This window comes from Neovison vison, chromosome 1 (genome assembly GCF_020171115.1).
Source record: "Neovison vison isolate M4711 chromosome 1, ASM_NN_V1, whole genome shotgun sequence".
NCBI lineage: Eukaryota > Metazoa > Chordata > Mammalia > Carnivora > Mustelidae > Neogale > Neogale vison.
This window is the reverse complement of record NC_058091.1, coordinates 172,853,444-172,867,000: the sequence shown is the minus strand read 5'-3', so window position 1 is coordinate 172,867,000 and position 13,557 is coordinate 172,853,444. Positions and strand designations below refer to the sequence as shown.

General features: G+C 37.4%; 1 long non-coding RNA gene across 1 annotated transcript in view; it reads right to left on the bottom strand.

The window, feature by feature from the left end:
- Positions 1-697: 697 nt before the first annotated feature.
- The window catches only part of LOC122916212, a 137,626-nt gene continuing 124,766 nt past the window's right edge, over positions 698-13,557 (bottom strand). The window contains exons 4-6 of the long non-coding RNA XR_006386144.1: positions 2,730-2,813; positions 969-1,141; positions 698-868 (exon numbers count right to left, since the gene is read on the bottom strand). This is a non-coding gene — a long non-coding RNA (uncharacterized LOC122916212). The remainder of the gene's footprint in view (positions 869-968; positions 1,142-2,729; positions 2,814-13,557) is intronic.

Below are 13,557 nucleotides of genomic sequence, written 5' to 3'. Positions count from 1 at the left end.
AGAAAGAATGAGAGCATGAGCAGTGGGAAGGGTAGAAACAGACTCCCTGCTGAGCAGGAAGCCCGAAGCAGGCCTAGATTCCAAGACTCCAAAAACGTGATCTGAGCTGAAGGCAGACGCTTAACCAACTGAGCCGCCCAGGAACCCGATTTTGAACTTTATGAGGAAAATCCATACTGTTTTATTTATTTATTTATTTGTTTGTTTGTTTATTTGTTTGTTTGTTTGTTTATTTATTTATTTATTTGAACCTCTGTACTGTTTTCTAGAGTGGCTGAACCAACTTGCATTCCCACCAATAGCACAAGAGGTTTCCCCTTTCCCTGCAGTCTCACTATAACCTGTTGTTTTCTTGTGTTGTTGATTTTAGCCATTGTCATGGCTGTGTGGTGATATCTCATTGTAGTTTTGATTTGTGTTTCCCTGATAATAAGTGAGGTTAAGCATCTTTTCATGTGTGTGTTGACCATCTGTATGTCTATCCATGTCGTCTGCCCATTTTTAACTTTATTATTCACGTATGGCTTATGGAGTTTTAGAAGTTCTTTATATATTTTGGATACTAACCCTTAATCAGCTAAGTTATTTGCAAATATCTTATATTCACTAGGGTGTCTTTTAGTTTTGCTGATTGTTTCCTTTGCTATGTAGAAGCTACCTCCTCCTCCTTGATGAGAAAACAAAACAAAACAAAACAGGCCTCAGGTTTATGTTTATAAACATGAATCCCAATTCAAAGTTGTTGGCATTGAAATACATAACAGCTAATTAGATCCAGTAACATCAACAGAATGACAAAGTAGTTAGCCCCCAGGCCATCCTTACACCGACAGACAATAATTAAGCAGACAAAATCCCTTTGAGAAATCTGGAAAGCAAATGAAGGAGTGTTACACTCTGGAAATACACAAAACCAGACTTACTGAAGCTAGTAAGGAGCTGTGGGCACTCTCTTAGCAGTCACTTACCAAGGTAAATGCCACAGGATCAGAAGGAGACTTTGTGGCTCCTAGTTTCTCCCAGAGGAGGGTTGGCATTGCTTTGTATCTCTGGTTCCCCAGCTTTCCCAAGGGGTCTCTGCAGAGGACTGATGTCAGTTCTGCTGGTCTTGGCACTTGATGGGTCCATTACAATGTAGCATCTTAGGGGAGAACACAGATAATAGGTTGGCCTGGAAGATTCCATAACTTCCCTTCATGGCTCACCATAGAGTGAGCTAACAAAAATGGGACTAAAGACATATAAAGAACATTTCAACCTAAAGCCACAGAATACACATTCTTCTGAAGTATACATGATTCTTCCTCTGGGAAAGAATTTGTGTTTTACTTCACAAAACAAATCTCAATGAATTTAAGATTAAAGTTATAACATCTGTCTTTTTTGACCACAATGGAATAAAATAACAAATCAAGAGCAGAAGGAAATCTGGAAAATTCACAAAAATGTGTAAATGAGACAATATATTCTTGAACAGTTATTGGGTCAAAGGAAAAAAATTATTAAAAAGGAAATTGCAAAATACCTGAAGACAAATGAAAATGAATAAAGATACTACAACTTACTGGATGCAGCAAAATCAGATACAGAGGGACATTAAAAGTGACAAATGAGTACTTTAAAGAAGAAAGATCTCAGGGGTGCCTGGGTGGCTCAGTCATTAAGCGTCTGCCTTCAGCTCAAGTCAGGATCCCAAGTCAGGCTCCCTACTCAGCGGGAAGCCTGTTACTCCCTCTCCCACTCCCCCTGCTTATGTTCCCTCTCTAGCTGTCTCTCTCTATTTCTGTGTGTCAAATAAATAAATAAAATCTTTAAAAAAATAAAGAAGACCAATCTCAAATAAACAGACTAAATTTACACTTGAAGAAGGTAGAAAAGGATTAATAAACCAAGCCCAAAGTTAGTGGAAGGGAGAAAATAAAAATAAGGGCAAAAGTAAATGAAATAGAAAATAGAAAAACAACAGAAAAAATCAATTAAATTATTTTTTTGAAAAGACAAGATGGACAAACCCTAGCCTAAACTAGGTGACATGAAGAGAAGACTTAAATAAATCAGAAATTAAAGAACATTACAACTGATAACGCAGAAATCAGAAGGTTTATAAGAAATTATAGGCTAAGGAACTGTTTTGGCTAATCCAGAAAAAAATGGATAAATTGCTAGAATTATACAGTGTACCAACACAAAGTCATGAAGATAGGGAATGACTAAGTGGATCTATAACTGGTATGGAGATTGAATCACTATTCAAAAAATCTCCCATCAAAGAAAAGCCTAGGACCTTTGTGGTTTCACTACTGAATTCTATTAAACATTCAAAAACATAAAATTGTATGAATCTAGTCAATCCTTCTCAATGCTTGCAAAAAATTCACACTAGTCTAAGTAATCAAGAGTTAATTATCTTTAAAATACTAGTTGATTACCAGGATCATTGGGGGTCCTTTAAAACAGAGATTACTGAGTCTTTTCCCCAGAAGTTATGGTTTGTTAGTTTCAGGCTGAGGTCTTGCAATAGAATTTGAAAATGTGGTTTGGATAGAGTTTGGTTTTCACTGACTGGGTAGCTCCTTAAGAGTTGACCATTCCCAGGAGGATGTGGGCAGGTGCCAGCCCCATGTGAGACTTGACCCTTACCTGTCTTGTGATCTTCATTACACTCTCTACTTAGAGCTGTATTGAGATATGTCTGGATTTACTAAAGAGGGGTCTTCTGGAAAACTCACCTGTGGAATTCCTTATGGGTTTAGGGATGGCTTCCTGGGGTGTTTCTTGGTCCCACTTGTTGACCACCATAGGAATTGCTCCCGCTGTAGAAAACACCAGCTGTTTTTTTATCATAGCTATCTAAAATCAAATGATAGAAAGTTTTCTTCCATATAGAAGCTAAGAATGAACATAATTTTGAGGGTGTTTTTGTTTCTTTTTCAATGGTGTTCGCTAGTAGTAACAAATAGAGAACAAAAGTAACAAATAGAGAACAAAAGGAATGGAACAAAGTTCACCAAAGCTTTAAGGTCTGAAACTATCTTTTCTTTGAAGTATAACTGCTAAAGCAATCTTTTTTCCTCACTTTTAACTTCTCTTAAAAGTTAAGAGACAGCCAAGCAAGCCTTCTAGCTACATTTTTATTTCTTGGATTAATATATCAATACTTTCTCACCTTTTAAATACTCTTGCATATCACTTGTCATTGATTTCACCCTAGTTCACCTAGATGGGGTCAGGTACACCTAGCACTGTGGGCACTTGGCTACACCAAGAAAGCAAGACAGTTTATCTTAGCAAAAAATACAAAAATGGAAAATTTGCTATCATTTTTCTTTCATGGTCCCATAACATGGGAGGCCTCAGATTAAATGGCAGTCACTTTCCAATGATCATGGCCCTCATACAGTAGAAGCATCTGGCCCAGTGCTATTGGAGTCCACCAGCATAGTGCAGGTTTGTTGGAGATGATTCCTAGATACTAGCTTTTATCTCTCCTACCTTTTCCAATGATCACTGTCAAACCTCATCTTCTCTATTAATATTCCATTTTAGTTATGGATACATCCAAGGCTGGATGAAGAAAGGCTAAAAACTACTCCCATAGACATAGTGCTTTACACACAAAGAACTTTCGCGGTAGGCTGATTTCTGATTTTTGTTAGACTTTAGACGTATTAATTATTGTGTTTAAATAAAGCAACCAATTTTATATACTTAGCCTTAAGAACTGTCTTTTTGTAACCTTTTTCTTTCTCTAAGACCTTTTGAATTTTGGAAGAGGAATTAAAGGAGAGTGGTGGGAAGATGCTCTAAAGAAAATGTCTACACGACAATCTGGCCACCAGTTGTGAGAATTGGGCATCTCCCAATGAGATGTTCCCTAGTAGATGGGGGGGAATATATATATATATATATATATATATATATATATATTATATGCTGGCTAACTGAACATAATAAGGAAATGAAATAAAAAATAGAAAAAGAAAACAAAAGGAATGTGAAAGTATTTCCAAAGGAGCATGTGCTTCACCAACAGAAGAATTTTCCATGTATTAAAATTTTAAAAAAGTGTTTAGAAAGGCAACATTTTAATTGTCATGTTTTTGCATTTTATTTTAGTACATCTCAAATAGTGTGATTTATGAGATACAATACATTCCTAAAAGACAGTGATATTTACACAATACTTTATGAATTCCTGTTCTAATTATCTGATACACAATCCATCTCTATGTGCAGTAACTTTTGTGTGGTGTGAAGAATTGTAGAAGTATCACCCTTTGTATCTCAAAGCCTCGCTGGTGCTTCTCACGTTTGTGCTTCATTTGCAACCTCTTACCAGCAGAGTGATTCCATGTACAACAGCTCCCTTTTGGTTTTTTGTTCTTTGCTTTATTTTGTTTTAAATTTTGGAGTGATGAACATGTTGTTGCTTACAGCAGTGTCCTGTCACCTCCTCAGTGACTCAGCAATACTGTGCAATATGGAGCACTGTGGCATTTTTTTATTCTGCTTACATGTTGAGACATACAATTATTATTATTATTGAGAGAGATTGCATTATTCCAGATCAAGTCCTCAAATACTTTTAAATGCTACCACTGTTGATACTTAGGAGAAGTAAGAGGACAGCCATGAGGTCTAATCTTCAAGAGAATCTCTTGTCTCCTTGCATGCTTTCTCTTTTGGGAGGAATGCATTTATGACATTCCTTTAAGATTAGAATTCAGGAAGATAATCAATAGGCTAAGACCTTAGGATTGGAAGTATTGTGAAGTCATTTGATGGTGAGAATTAAGCAGATGTGATGGTGACTGACTTCTTCAAGAAATGAAGCATGACATCAGTGGGTCAAACCAGACCACAGAGCCATAAAGAAAATTGAATGGTTCACTTGTTCTGTACACTTTTGTTCTTGGAGTTGATACTTTTGCTTGCTTTCTTGCTTGTCAGTTTTTTAAAGTAGGCATTGGATTTTTAAATTCAATTTGTTTTCTTTGTATTTATTACTGTCTTGTTTTGTTTTACTAAGGTGGCAAAATTTCATTACAATATTTAACTGTCTCATCAGTGGAAAGTACTTTGGGACATAAATTCACTTTGGCTGGGAGTTGACTCATCAGTAAAAATGTTTTTGGACATAAACATGGTTTGGCCGTGCTTTGGCTGAAGTATGAATTTTGCATTATTTTAAAAAATTGTTCTGTCATGAGGTACTAAACTTCTAAAACTCTCAATAAAATGTTCAGTTCTGTCCAACTAAGTTGAATGTATGATTCTCAATTAATACATGCCCAACATGTGTGAAAGTTCAAGTTTAGCATACAGGTAAAAGGCATGACTTACTTTGGAAAAGTGAAATACATTGTTGGTATGCCTGAGTTTATAGGTGCTTAATGATGAGAGGAATAAATATAGGGAATAGCATTCCAAATACAGTATTTATTGATTCTGATTTTTTGTTCAGTTTTCTAAAATTGGGTTGTGATGTTTATTGGTGGTTTATGGGTAATGTCACAGTGTCTTCCTCTCCTTCCCTGTTCTTTTAACCACTGGCCACTGACAAGCTGCTTTAAAATTTAGGGTTTCTGTGTTTTTTGACTAGGGTTGTCTTGTAGTAGGCTGCATGAAAATGATAGTCCCTTCTATGGGAGGTCAAAAAGTGAGGTCAAAAGGTGAAAAACTGCATCATCAGGTGAAAGATATTGAAGGAGGGTTTGTAGAAGAGCCCCAGGTATAAGGTATAAAAATGATTGTACAAAGGAACAGAAGGGGAGAAGTACTTCAGGAAGTACTGCAGGAACATGTGGCTTCAATGTTGGAATGGGGGTGATATGATCAGAACGTAAATGACGGATTTCCAGCAGCAGAAGGAGACACCATCACAATCATAGAGATAATTCATAGGCAAAGCGGTCCCGTTAGTAGAGTGTGGGCTTGGACTTACAAGACTGGTATTGGATATGCTTGATAAATGAAGTACTTTTGAACAGGGAGGTAGCAAAATGAAGCAGTGTTATCATCTATATGGGTTGCTTGTAGATCAGGAATGAGATGCCAGGAAAGGTATTTGATGTAGAAACAGTAAAAGAAGATACATTTGAGTTCTTATCTACATTGAAGAGAATAATGGCTAGAAAGCTGAAAGGTCTCTCTTAGACCAGACATCTTATGAACAGTCTGCACATATGGATATACCCTTTATAAGAGAAGACGTGAATGCTGAAATAAAGGAGCAGGTACTTAAAAACCCGAGACACAGGCTATTCTATTCACATAAATTCAGCTGCTACATGTGAAGGATGAGGGAATAAAAGACAGAAGAGAAAGAGTGAAATGTTACTTTAATTCAGGCATAATGATAAAGATAAAGGAAGAAAAACAAGAAGTATATCAAATTGAATCAGCAGGCTTCTTGAAGATAAGCACTATAGTTTATTCCTCAAAAATATTATCCTGAACCCTGATGTCACTCTATGTGTACTTAAATGATGCCTAAGTGAATGAAAGAAGCCTTGTCATAATTTAGTAACTGACTGAAAACAGAAGTAACTCTCACTTTTGAGATGGAATTCTTAAAGAGTGGGAAGCAATTTGAATTTCAATAGAGTGGTAGTAACAGGGGCTCCCAAAGACTTCTATATCCCTATCCCAGGAACCATGAATATGGTAGCTTACATGGCAAAGGGGGATTTGGTTGCAAATGCAATTTCAGTTGCTAATTGACTGACCTTCAAATAGGGAGATTATTTTGGATATTCTGTGTGGGTCCAATCTAATTACATAATTCCTTCAAATGTGGAAGGGGGAAGCAAAAGTTAAAGTACCAGCCAGAGTAGAGTGATACCCTTGGAGACAGACTCAATCGACCATTGCTGCCTTTGAGAATGGAATGTCACTAGGAGGTAAAGACTGTAGACAGTCTCTAGATGCTAGAAAAGGCAGGGAAACAGGTTTTTCCTTAGAGCCTTGAAATGAACCCCTCCTCCTGACACCCTGGATTTAGTCCAGTGAGACCCAGTCCAGACTTCTGGTCTCCAGGATTGTAAGAAAATATATTTACAGTTGATCGTGAACAACTTGGAGGTTAGAGGTTCTGACCTCCACACTGCTGAAAATCTGCAACCAACTTTTTGACTTTGCCTAAATTTAAAAACTAATAGAACTTCGAGAGATCCCTTTTTACTGTGATGAGCAATTTTTTGGAGAGACTCCTCCGAGGGAGATGATTAGCATCACACATATTTAAAGGAGATATTCCCAACACTTGAACTCACTGCAACAGCAATGGGAGAGGCTACAAAATTGTTACAGTAGCACAGTATGTACTAGTTAATTTTATGCAGTTCTCATTTAATACTGCAGGTTTAACCTGTGTTTACATTTCTCTCAACTGCATTTATGTTTGTGTGTCTAACTTGGGATACATTTTAGTTTTTTATAATTGATTTGTGCATACTGCATGGTAGTTAATGATAAAATACACTGCTATCTACATATATTTAACTTTCTCCTAATTTTTTTTTTTTTTATTTTTGGGCTACATGGTTTGTCTGCCAATTGTTTAAAATTGTCAGAAATCTCCAAAAATGTTTCCAATGAACTTATTGGGAAGAAAATCCACATATAACTGAACTTACGTAATTCAAACCTGTGTTGTTGAAGGTTCAAATGTAATTTGTTAGAGTAGAAATGGGAAACTAATACAAGTTGGTTTGGGAGGAAGGTGTGTCAAGCATTTAGTAGTGGGAAGCCATTAGGTTTGATATTTGGAATATTGATTCTGCAAAATCTAGCAGGGGAGTCTTGGGGAAATTGCTTAAATTCTTCGGGTATCACTTTCTTCATTATTTCCTTGGCATCCTGAGAGAGCTGTACTTGATTCTATTGCTCCATCACTCACTGGCCTTTCTCTGACTCTTAAATATGTTTGTTGTCTCCTGTATTACTAGTCTATACCAGTAATATTAGCCTCCAGTATTCTCACTTATTGTTCCTGATTTCCTTTTTAGTGATTTGACTCCTCTACTCTCATGGTTCTTCTTGTCATATATTTGCCTGAATGAGAAGCACTTTGATCTGTTTAGCACCCAATCTTTTCTTCAAATTGCATCTATATTTTTTTAATTTTTAAAATTTTTTATATTAACATATAATGTATTACTTGCCCCAGGGGTACAAGTCTGTGAATCAACAGGCTTACACATTTCACAGCACTCACCATAGCACATACCCTCCCCAAATGCATCCATAGTTTTAAAATAATTCCCTTAGAAGTCATTAGAAGGGACATCAAGCTCAACTTGTCTCTAAACAAATTTCTCATTTTCTCCTTTTAAATGGGTCCATTTAAACAGTTAAATACAATAAGCTTCTAAAACATCAGTGTTTTCATCTCTCTAATTAGTTAAATCACATACATTCTTGTCTGAACATCTTGATTGAGGAGAAGAGGGCTGGATAGGAATAAGAATTTACTGAACACTCAATGAATATCAGATATCTAAATAGATCTTATGCAAAAAATGGGAATTTTTTTTAAGAAAAAGTTAAACTGATTTAGTGAAATTGAGGTACTAAGCCTCACTGTGTCTCTCCATGCACTTCAGCAAAGGCAATTATCAGTTCTGGAGGAGAGAAGATGCCGTACAGAACAGGGGTTGTTAAACCTTTTTCAGTGAAGTACCATAATGAATATTATAAGCTCTGTGAATCAAACACCATGTCTGTCTCATATTCTTCTTTGTTGTGCTTTGTGTGCTTGTTTCTTTGATCATTTGTGTGTATTTTTTTAATTTTTTATTTTTTATAAACATATATTTTTATCCCTGGGGGTACAGGTATGTGAATCACCAGGATTACACACTTCACAACACTAACCATAGCACATACCCTCCCCAATGTCCATAACCCCAACCTCCATTTCCCCCAACCCCCTTACCCCCAGCAACCCTCAGTTTGTTTTATGAGATTAAGAGTCACTTATGGTTTGTCTCCCACCCAATCCCATCTTGTTTCATTTATTCTTCCCCTACCCCCTTAAGCCCCCATGTTGCATCACCGCTTCCTCATATCAGGGAGATCTTATGATAGTTGTTTTTCTCCGCTTGACTTATTTCACTAAGCATGATACCCTCTAGTCCCATCCACGTCGTCGCAAATGGCAAGATTTCATTTCTTTTGATGGCTACATAGTATTTCATTGTGTATATATACCACCTCTTCTTTATCCATTCATCTGTTGATGGACATCTAGGTTCTTTCCATAGTTTGGCTATTGTGGACATTGCTGCTATAAACATTCGGGTGCACCACGTGCCCCTTCGGATCACTACGATGTATCTTTAGGATAAATATCCAGTAGCGCAATTGCTGGGTCATAGGGTAGTTCTATTTTCAACATTTTGAGGAACCTCCATGCTGTTTTCCAGAGTGGTTGCACCAGCTTGCATTCCCACCAACAGTGTAGGAGGGTTCCCCTTTCTCCGCATCCTCGCCAGCATCTGTCATTTCCTGACTTGTTAATTTTAGCCATTCTGACTGGTGTGAGGTGATATCTCATTGTGGTTTTGATTTGTATTTCCCTGATGCCGAGTGGTATGGAGCACTTTTTCATGTGTCTGTTGGCCATCTGGATGTCTTCTTTGCAGAAATGTTTGTTCATGTCCTCTGCCATTTCTTGATTGGATTATTTGTTCTTTGGGTGTTGAGTTTGCTAAGTTCTTTATAGATTTTGGACACTAGCCCTTTATCTGATACGTCATTTGCAAATATCTTCTCCCATTCTGTCAGTTGTCTTTTGGTTTTGTTAACTGTTTCCTTTGCTGTGCAAAAGCTTTTGATCTAGATAAAAGCCCAATAGTTCATTTTTGTCCTTGCTTCCCTTGCCTTTGGCGATGTTCCTAGGAAGATGCTGCTGTGGCTGAGGTCGGAGAGGTTGCTGCCTATGTTCTCCTCAAGGATTTTGATGGATTCCTTGCTCAAATTGAGGTCCTTCATCCATTTTGAGTCTATTTTCGTGTGTGGTGTAAGGAAATGGTCCAATTTCATTTTTCTGCATGTGGCTGTCCAATTTTCCCAACACCATTTATTGAAGAGGCTGTCTTTTTTCCATTGGACATTCGTTCCTGCTTTGTCGAAGATTAGTTGACCATAGAGTTGAGGGTCTATTTCTGGGCTCTCTATTCTGTTCCATTGATCTATGTGTCTGTTTTTGTGCCAGTACCATGCTGTCTTGATGATGATGGCTTTGTAATAGAGCTTGAAGTCCGGAATTGTGATGCCACCAACTTTGGCTTTCTTTTTCAATATTCCTTTGGCTATTCGAGGTCTTTTCTGGTTCCATATAAATTTTAGGATTATTTGTTCCATTTCTTTGAAAAAGATGGATGGTACTTTGATAGGAATTGCATTAAATGTGTAGATTGCTTTAGGTAGCATAGACATTTTCACAATATTTATTCTTCCAATCCAGGAGCATATGGAACATTTTTCCATTTCTTTATATCTTTCTCAATTTCTTTCATGAGTACTTTATAGTTTTCTGAGTATAGATTCTTAGCCTCTTTGGTTAGGTTTATTCCTAGGTATCTTATGGTTTGGGTCCAATTGTAAATGGGATTGACTCCTTAATTTCTCTTTCTTCTGTCTTGTTGTTGGTGTAGAGAAATGCAACTGATTTCTGTGCATTGATTTTATAATCCTGACACTTTACTGAATTCCTGTACAAGTTCTAGCAGTTTTGGAGTGGAGTCTTTTGGGTTTTCCACATAGAGTATCATATCAACTACGAAGAGTGATTATTTGACTTCTTCTTTGCCAATTTGGATGCCTTTAATTTCCTTTTGTTGTCTGATTGCTGAGGCTAGGACTTCTAGTACTATGTTGAATAGCAGTGGTGATAATGGACATCCCTGCCATGTTCCTGACCTTAGCGGAAAAGCTTTCAGTTTTTCTCCATTGAGAATGATATTTGTGGTGGGTTTTTCATAGATGGCTTTGATAATATTGAGGTATGCGCCCTCTATCCCTACACTTTGAAGAGTTTTGATGAGGAAGGGATGCTGTACTTTGTCAAATGCTTTTTCAGCATCTATTGAGAGTATCATATGGTTCTTGTTCTTTCTTTTATTGATGTGTTGTATCACATTGATTGATTTGTGGATGTTAAACCAACCTTGTAGCCCTGGAATAAATCCCACTTGGTTGTGGTGAATGATCCTTTTAATATACTATTGAATCCTATTGGCTAGTATTTTGGTGAGAATTTTCACATCTGTGTTCATCAAGGATATTGGTCTGTAGTTCTCTTTTTTGTTGGGATCCTTGTCTGGTTTTGGGATCGAGGTGATGTTGGCCTCATAAAATGAGTTTGGAAGTTTTCCTTCTATTTCTATTTTTTGGAACAGTTTCAGGAGAATAGGAATTAGCTCTTCTTTATATGTTTGGTAGAATTCCCCCGGGAAGCCGTCTGGCCCTGGGCTTTTGTTTGTTTGGAGATTTTTGATGGCTGTTTCAATCTCCTTACTGGTTATGGGCCTGGTCAGGCTTTCTATTTCTTCCTGGTTCAGTTGTGGTAGTTTATATGTCTCTAGGAATGCATCCATTTCTCCCAGATTGTCAAATTTGTTGGCGTAGAGTTGCTCATTGTATGTTCCTATAATGGTCTGTATTTCTTTGGTGTTAGTTGTAATCTCTCCTCTTTCATTCATGATTTTATTTATTTGGGTCCTTTCTCTTTTCTTTTTGATAAGTCTGGCCAGGGCTTTATCAATCTTATTAATTCTCTCAAAGAACCAGCTCCTAGTTTCGTTAATTTATGCTATTGTTTTTTTGGTTTCTACTTCATTGATATCTGCTCTGATCTTTATGATTTCTCTTTTCCTGCTGGGTTTAGGGTTTCTTTCTTATTCTTTCTCTAGCTCCTTTAAGTGTAGGGTTATGTTGTGTACCTGAGACCTTTCTTGTTTCTTGAGAAAGGCTTGTACCGCTATATATTTTCCTCTCAGGAATGCCTTTGTTGTGTCCCACAGATTTCGAACTGTTGTGTTTTCATTATCATTTGTTTCCATGAATTTTTTCAATTCTTCTTTAATTTCCTGGTTGACCCATTCATTCTTTCGAAGGATGCTGTTTAGTCTCCATGTATTTGGGTTCTTTCCACATTTCCTCTTGTGATTGAGTTCTAGCTTCAGAGCATTGTGGTCTGATAATATGCAGAGAATGATCCCAATCTTTTTTTTTTTTTAAGATTTTATTTATTTATTTGACAGAGAGAGATCACAAGTAGGCAGAGAGGCAGGCAGAGAGAGAGAGAGAGGAGGAAGCAGGCTCCCTGCTGAGCACAGAGCCCGATGTGGGACTCGATCCCAGGATCCTGAGATCATGACCTGAGCCGAAGGCAGCGGCTTAACCCACTGAGCCACCCAGGTGCCCCGATCCCAATCTTTTGATACCGGTTGAGACCTGAGTTAGGACCGAGGATGTGATCTATTCTGGAGAATGTTCCATGTGCACTAGAAAAGAATGTGTATTCTGTTACTATGGGATGAAATGTTCTGAATATATCTGTGATGTCCATCTGGTCCAGTGTGTCATTTAAGGCCTTTATTTCCTTGTTGATCTTTTGCTTGGATGATCTGTCCATTTCAGTGAGGGGAGTGTTAAAGTCCCCTACTATTATTGTATTATTGTTGATGTGTTTCTTTGATTTTGTTATTAATCGGTTTATATAGTTGGCTGCTCCCACGTTGGGGGCATAGACATTTAAAATTGTTAGATCTTCTTGTTGGACAGACCCTTTGAGTATGATATAGTGTCCTTCCTCATCTCTTATTATAGTCTTTGGCTTAAAATCTAATTGATCTGATATAAGGATTGCCACTCCTGCTTTCTTCTGATGTCCATTAGCATGGTAAATTGTTTTCCACCCCCTCACTTTAAATCTGGAGGTGTCTTTGGGTTTAACATGAGTTTCTCGTAGGCAACATATAGATAGGTTTTGTTTTTTAATCCATTCTGATACCTTGTGTCTTTTGATTGGGGCATTTAGCCCATTAAAATTCAGGGTAACTATTCAAAGATGTGAATAATGCCATTGTATTGCCTGTAAGGTGACTGTTCTTATATATTGTCTCTGTTCCTTTCTGATCTACCACTTGTAGGCTCTCTCTTTGCTTAGAGGACCCCTTTCAATATTTCCTGTAGGGCTGGTTTGGTGTTTGCAAGTTCTTTCAGTTTTCGTTTGTCCTGGAAGATTTTAATCTCTCCTTCTATTTTCAGTGATAGCCTAGCTGGATATAGTATTCTTGGCTGCATGTTTTTCTTGTTTAGTGCTCTGAATATATCATGCCAGCTCTTTCTGGCCTGCCACGTCTCTGTGGCTAAGTCTGCTGCCAATCTAATATATTTACCATTGTATGTTACAGACTTCTTTTCCCGGGCTGCTTTCAGGATTTTCTTTTTGTCACTAAGACTTGTAAATTTTACCATTCGGTGACAGGGTGTGGACCTATTCTTATTGATTTTGAGGGGGGTTCTCTGCACCTCCTGGATTTTGAT